This window comes from Bos indicus, chromosome X (genome assembly GCF_029378745.1).
Source record: "Bos indicus isolate NIAB-ARS_2022 breed Sahiwal x Tharparkar chromosome X, NIAB-ARS_B.indTharparkar_mat_pri_1.0, whole genome shotgun sequence".
NCBI classification, from domain to species: Eukaryota; Metazoa; Chordata; class Mammalia; order Artiodactyla; family Bovidae; genus Bos; species Bos indicus.
Genome location: NC_091789.1, coordinates 150,946,043 through 150,953,354, shown reverse-complemented (window position 1 = coordinate 150,953,354; position 7,312 = coordinate 150,946,043). Strand labels below are relative to the sequence as shown.

General features: G+C 48.7%; 1 long non-coding RNA gene across 1 annotated transcript; it reads right to left on the bottom strand.

Moving 5' to 3' along the window:
• Positions 1-1,787: 1,787 nt before the first annotated feature.
• On the bottom strand, positions 1,788-5,421 carry LOC139181242 (uncharacterized). The gene is made up of 3 exons (XR_011565269.1): positions 4,900-5,421; positions 4,733-4,787; positions 1,788-4,107 (listed from the first exon to the last, which is right to left on the bottom strand). It is a non-coding gene; the product is annotated as an uncharacterized lncRNA (long non-coding RNA).
• Between the last annotated feature and the right edge of the window lie 1,891 nt (positions 5,422-7,312).

Here is a 7,312-nt window from a genome sequence, read left to right as displayed (position 1 = left end):
TTTTTTTTTAAAGTCTATTGAACTGGTACATTATTGCTTCTGTTTTTTTGTTTTGGTTTCTTGGCCACAAGGCGTGTGGGATCCCGGACCAGGGGTGGAACCCTCACCGTGTGGGCTGGAAGGTAAAGTCTTAACCACTGGATCCCCAGGGAACTGCCTGTGATGAGTTGTGTTTAGTGGCTAAGTCATGTCCAACTTTTTGCAATGCCATGGAGTGTGAGTGCCAGCCTCCTCTGTCCATGGGGATTCTCCAGACAAGCATACTGGAGTGGGTTGCCATGCCCTCCCCTGGGGGAATCTTCCTGACTCAGGGATCGAACCCACGTCTCTTGTATTGCAGGTGGATTCTTTACCATTTTGAGCCACCAGGGAAGCCCTGTAGGGGAGCAGAGAACAGGGAGAAACAGCTCTGAACAGGGACTGAACCTGGGCCGCCTGTATTGCAGGCAGATTCTTTACCCACTGAGCCACTGGGGAAGCCCCTGAGGTCTATATTGATCTAAGCAAATCATAGAGGCGTTTCCCCCGCGCTTGGGGATGGTGGCAGCTGGCTTCTCCAGGTCAGCGCTGTGTTTGGGATTCCTGCTTGGGAGTCTGTATGTGTCTCCACGTGTCCCTTACAGCTGGTTCGTTGCTGGCTTTGGTGATAAGGATTCCTCATTGATTTGTCCATTGTACTGCAGAGAGGGGTTTAGAATTTCTCCTGCCTGGGGGTACGGATGCTAACGTGGCTGAGAGGGGTCTGCTCTGTGCCCTTTGCTGTGCTTGGGTTGGTGTGTCTTTGAGGGGGGCGTCCACCCTGAGATGGGATTGACGGGTTATGGGGGTGTGGGCACCTTCCTGTGCGGGTGGGGGGGCCTTGTTGAACAGCATGCTGGGGTGTTGGTGGAAAGAAACGATTCACCAGAAATACGGTTCTCAGGCTCCCCAGTGTCCCCAGCCCCCACGCAAGCCCAGCCCCACTGTCCGTATGACACGCTTGAGGGGGTGGCAAGCAGAGGTCCCCCTGCCCTGGGTCACGCAGCTGGGAACGTAAGACCCGCCTCCTGGTACCCAGGGTCACCTGTTCTAACAGAAGCTCTGATGAACGCCCACATAAGGGGTCAGCAGTCTCCTACATCTCCATCTGTATTCTTGCCCTGCAGAGACGGCGGGGGAAGGAGAGGGTGGGGTGAATTAAGAGAGTGGCTCTGACGTATACACACCACCATGTGTGAAACACACAGCCAGTGGGAGGCTGGGGATAGACAGGGAGCTCAGCTCGGGCTCCGTGAAGACCCAGAGGGGTGGGTGGGGGTGGCACGCAGGCTCGAGAGGGAGGAGATGTAAGTGTCCTTAGAGCTGATCCCTGCTGCTGGGAAAGACTGAGGCAGGAGGAGAAGGGGGCGACAGAGGATGAGATGGCTGAATGGCATCACCAACTCGACGGACATGGGTTTGGGTGAACTCCGGGAGTTGGTGATGGATAGGGAGGCCTGGCGTGCTGCAGTCCATGGGGTCGCAAAGACTTGGACACGGTTGAGCGACTGAATGACAATAAATAGCTGATTCGCCGAGTTGTAGAGAAGAAACCAACACAGCATTATAAAGCAAGAATCCTCAAAAAAACAAAACAAAACAAAAAACCAAACCCAAAAACCATAAAGGAAAAAAGAAAAGCATTCTGTTCCCAGTGTAATCATATGACCCAGTCTTCATTTACCAGCTCATCAAACAGCCCATTCAAGTGTCTGAATGATGAACATTTTATTTTTCCTGTTTTTTCCAAATTAAAAAAAAAATCGAAATTTAATTTATTACACTGTGACACCTTTATTTTTCATAGGCATTTTATTTTTAAACATTTTGCCTTGAGTGAAACATTCTTTAAGGTCCATAGAGCTTTGCAATTTTTTAAAGTTTCATATGCATGGTTTTTATTTTTATTTATTCTTAAGCTTTTTATTTTATATTGGAATATAGCTGATGAACAATGTTGGAACAGTCTCAGGTGGACAGCAAAGGGGCTCCGCCACACATACACATGTACCCATTCTCCCCCAGCTCCACTCCCATCCAGGCAGCCACGTGACACTGAGCAGAGTTCCCTGTGCTGTCCAGCAGGTCCTCGCTGGTTCTCCATGTTAAACACAGCAGTGTGTCCATGTCCATCCCAGACTCCCTGACTATCCCTTCCCCCATCCTTCCCCCGGGAACCATAAGGTTATTACAGAGTATTGAGCAGAGCTCCCTGTGCTGTCCAGCAGGTCCTTGCTGGTTATGCATTTGAAATATGCATATGGCTTTACATAACCCTGTAATAACCCCTTTTTAAAAAGCCCTCTCCCACATCTTGCCTCCCCCCAGCACCGGTAACCACTGATTTGTCTTCTGTATCAGTGACTGATTCTCTTTTTTTGTTGTTACACTTACCAGTTGTCTGTACTTTTTAGATTCCACATGTAAGTGATCGCAAACAGTATTTGTCTTTCTCTGAAGTGACGTGCCCTTTAAAAAATGGCCTTTCGGGGAAGCTAATTCCTCCTTTTGCTAAGACAGGAACAATTTAGTTACGATGGATTCTCAACGCCACAGCGATGGTGCTGGTTCATCTGGATCACTTTTCTTTTGTCCTCGTTATTATTTTTTTTCCCTTAAACGGAATTTACTCTCAGTTCCTTGGTAAATACATCTCCAGCTGATCACAGAAAGCGGCGCGCCCCTGTGCATAAATCAGAAGCCTGTCATTTCTCAGTGGCCTTGTGGGCATGTTTCCAAGTACAGGCAAAGTCTAACTAAAATGGCCTGTTTCCAACACTGTCTTGTCTCAGTGGAACCCCCGAGATGCCATGACCTCACAGGGCAGCATGAAAGAGGTTGTTCTTCTGTTGCTAAGTCATGTCCAACTCTTTGCAACCCCATGGACTGCAGCATGCCAGGCCTCCCTGCCCATCACCAACTCCTGGAGTTTACCCAAACTCATGTCCTTTGAGTTGGTGATGCCATTCAGTCATCTCATCCTCTGTCATCCCATTCTCTTGCCCTCAATCTTTCCCAGCATCAGAGTCTTTTCCAATGAGTCAACTCTTTGCATGAGGTGGCCAAAGGATTGGAGCTTCAGCTTCGGCATCAGTCCTTCCAGTGAACACCCAGGACTCGTCTCCTTTAGGATGGACTGGTTGGATCTCCTTGCAGTCCAAGGGACTCTCAAGAGTCTTCTCCAACACCACAGTTCAAAAGCATCCATTCTTTGGCACTCAGCCTTCTTGATGGTCCAACTTTCACATCCATACATGACTACTGGAAAAACCATAGGTTTGACCATATAAAGTAATTTTAAAGAATTAGTTTTTGGCCGTGCTGGATTTTGGTTGCTTCATAGACTTTTCTCTGGCTGCTGTGAGCGGGGGCTACTCTCTAGGTGAGGTCTGTGGGCTTCTCATTGCGGTGGCTGCTCTTGTTGCAGAGCACAGGCTTGCTTGCCCACAGCATGTGGGATCTTCCCAGGCCAGGGATCGAACTCGAGTCTCCTGCTTTGGCAGGTGTATGGTTTACCCTGGAGCCACCAGGGAAGCCAGGAGAAACTAAGTCTTGATTTGATGCCTCATGACAAATCCCTCTTGTTTCCTGGTCGTCTGTCTTCACCCGACCCAGAGCCCCAAGAAGGTGAATCTCCCCAGCAGCCCCCTTGTGATTTCACAAAATCCAACGTCCCTGAGCTACTTCCCTCACTTACAAAATTCACTTTAAAATCGCTCCGCCCGGTGGCAGCATCTTCCATGTGGGCTGGCGTGGTGAGACCAGCAGAGAAGACTGTGTTTCCATCTGTCTTAGTGGCCAAGGATATTTCTACCAGACTTTGCCGACCGAACGCCAGACTGTGTGACTAAATGATCCAGAAAATGTCCTTTCCGGTCAGGGTATGTCTCCAGGAAAAGAAAAAAAAAAAAAAAAGAAAGAAAACAAAGCTGAAAAGTGTGAATGGACACTTCTTGTAATGCAATCAGACTTGAAGTTGCCAACGTTTGGCAGCGTGAGGTGCAGGACACACTGCAAGTTATATAAATGGCCCAGAACGGGGATGCTTTGTTCTTCCAAGGGCAGGAACCGCACCCTTTGTCTCTCCACCTGTGAAACCACAGCGGGGAGTATCACTCAGATTGGTGGGGGCCATGCGGGTGTGAGAACGGAATTCGTAATGTTAGGACCAGCCAGCAGACGCAGGAGATGATCTTTGGGGGCTCCCCTCGCGGTCTAGTGATGAAGGCTTAGGCTTCCAACGCAGGGGGTGAGGGTTCAGTCCTTGGCCAGGGAACTAAGATCCTGCACACTGTGCAGTGTGGCCAACAAGTGTAAAAAAAAAGAAATTAAAAACATAAAATGCCGTCTTGGATTAAGACACTTTCTGTGGTGTGAAGTGTAGATACCGCAGATAACAGTATGGAGGTTCCTCAAGAAAGTAAAACTAGAACTACCATATGACCCAGCAATCCCACTCCTGGACACTTATGCAGAAAAGACAAAAACTGTCATTAGAAAAGATACATGTACCCCAGTGTCCCTTGCAACAGTATTCAGAATAGGCAGGACATGGAAGCAACCTAAGTGACCATCGACAGACAAATGGATAGATGTTGTGGTCCTATCGTATATATATATATATATATATATACATATATATATACATATATATATAATGTATACACACACACACACACACACATACACACACACACGATGGAATATTACTCACCCATGAAAAAGGAACAATTTTGAGTCAGTTGAACCAAGGTGGATGAACATAGAGCCTATTATATAGAGTGAAGTACATCAGAAAGACAAGAAGCAATATTGTATATTAATGCATATATATGGAATCTAGACGGAGAAGACAATGGCAACCCACTCCAGTACTCTTACCTGGAAAATCCCATGGATGGAGGAGACTGGTTGGCTGCAGTCCATGGGGTCCTGAAGTTGGATAGGACTGAGCGACTTCACTTTCCCTTTTCACTTTCATGCATTGGAGAAGGAAATGGCAACCCATTCCAGTGTTCTTGCCTGGAGAATCCCAGGGACGGGGGAGCCTGGTGGGCTGCCGTCTATGGGGTCGCACAGAGTTGGACACGACTGAAGCGACTTAGCAGCAGCAGCAGCATGGAATCTAGAAAGATGGTGCAGATGCACCTATTTACAGAGAAGAAAGGGACGCCCAGATGTAGGGAATGGACATGTGGGCACAGTGGGGAAGGAGAGGGTGGGATGGATCGAGAGAGTATCCCTGACATTTACACGCCACCCTGTGTTAAACACACAGCAAGAGGGAAGCTGCTGTGTAGACAGGGAGCTCAGCTCGCGGCTCCTGATGACCCAGAGGGGTGGACGGGGGTGGGAGGGAGCCTCAAGAGGGAGGGGATACGTGTGTACTTGCAGCCGATTCACGTGGTGGTACGGCAAAAGCCAGGAACGTTGTAAAGCAACTACCCTGCAATTAAAATAAAACCTTTGCTGTGCTAGAAAGTCAGGAAAGTTAATCCATCACTCTCCATTAATACATTTAACTCATCGCTCTAACACGGTTATGAAAGCTGTTGTCAAGATTTCTATCCCAAGGACGTGTTGATCGACCTTTCCGCTGACGTGCGTCAGCTTGAAAATCCTTGGGAATCCGCGGAAGTGCTTGCCAACGAGGCAGCCAGGGCTGTGATTAGCGGGCCGAAGAGGCGCCGTCCTTGACGATGCCGTTTCTAACCCCATGACGGCACCGGGGAGATTTACGGGGAAAATTCCGACGTGCGCCGTGGAGGGCTTCCACTGGAACGTAAAACATTAAAGACAGATACGGCTGCAGATGTCTGATGAAGGTCAAATTCACACAGACGATGGGAGTACTGGGTTCTCCGAGGGTTCTTTTTCTTCTTCGTCTTTCCTCCCTTTGATGAAGCAATTTATTTTACTTTCATAGAATGATGTCGATGTTTTCTAAAGGATGCAATGCAATATCCCCCCCGTTTACAATCAATGAAAAACCTTAATAAATGACCTTGAAGCAGAGAAGCAAATAGCACTTGTCCCTGCCTACGGACGAGTTCATCGAAGTGGAGAAACAAGTCTAGGTTCCAGGTTCAGCTCGTGTCAGGAGACCCTGAGCTTGGGTCTGATCCGTGGTCCCATATTCTCTTCATCCTGACGTTACCCTGGGTTGTTGTTCTTCTTGTTCAGTCTCTAAGTCCTGTCCGACACTTTGTGACCCCCTGGACTGCAGAACGCTAGGCTTCTCTGTCTTCCAGTATCTCCTAGCATTTGCTTAAACTCATGTCCATTGAGTTGGTGACGCCATCCAACCATCTCATCCTCTGTCGTCCCCTCCTCCTCCCTCCTTCAGTCTTTCCCAGCATCAGGGTCTTTTCCAATGAGTCAACTCTTGGCATCAGGTGGCCAAAGTCTTGGAGCTTCACCTGCAGCATAAGTCCTTCCAATTAGTATTCAGGGTTGATTTCCTTTAGGATGGACTGGATGGATATCCTTGCAGTCCAAGGGACTATCAAGAGTCTTCTCCAGCAGCACAGTTTGAAAGCATACAAAGATGTCTAGCCCTGTCTCCAGAAGCCATAAGACGCGTCCACGGTGCTAGGAAACTGCATCTCTGCTTAGCTGCTGTTGGAACGACTCATCTTGCCCACCTTCATAGAGTGGTGTCCACCACGGAAACTCACGGAAGCCGCGATGGCCAACTGTCTTTTAAAATTTGCGTTTGTTTTGTGACTGCTCTGGGTCTTCGTCACTCAGGCTTTTCTCTAGTTGCGGCGAGAGGGGCTACTTTATGGTTGTGGGGAGTGGGCTTCTCATTGTGGTGGCTCCTCTTGTGGCCGAGCACCAGCTCTCCGGCACATGGGCTCAATAATTGTGGTGCATGGGCTCAGTTGTTCCATGGCATGTACGATCTTCCCGGGCCAGGGACTGAACCCACGTCTCCTGCACTGGCATGTGGATTCTTAATCACTGGGCCACATGGGAAGTCCCGCCAAGCTGTTTATCCACCACTGAAAGCTGGGCTACCAGAGGGTCCCCACGTTGGACAAATCTGAGACTTTGCTCACGCAGCGTGAGCCGTGGTCTTCCACTACTGTTTTCTGAGACCAAGAAATCCTGGGCTCCGGACACCCCAACCCTGCTGGGGGGTGAGCCGTCCTATACACGCAGCCGTAATGGAACAAAAGCTGGAGTGTGGGGTCCACCTTCCGTAAGATTAATATCATGTAATGTCATTTGTATGGACAATCTTAAAAAAAAATGATACAGAATTGATGCTTTTGAACTGTGGTGTTGTAGA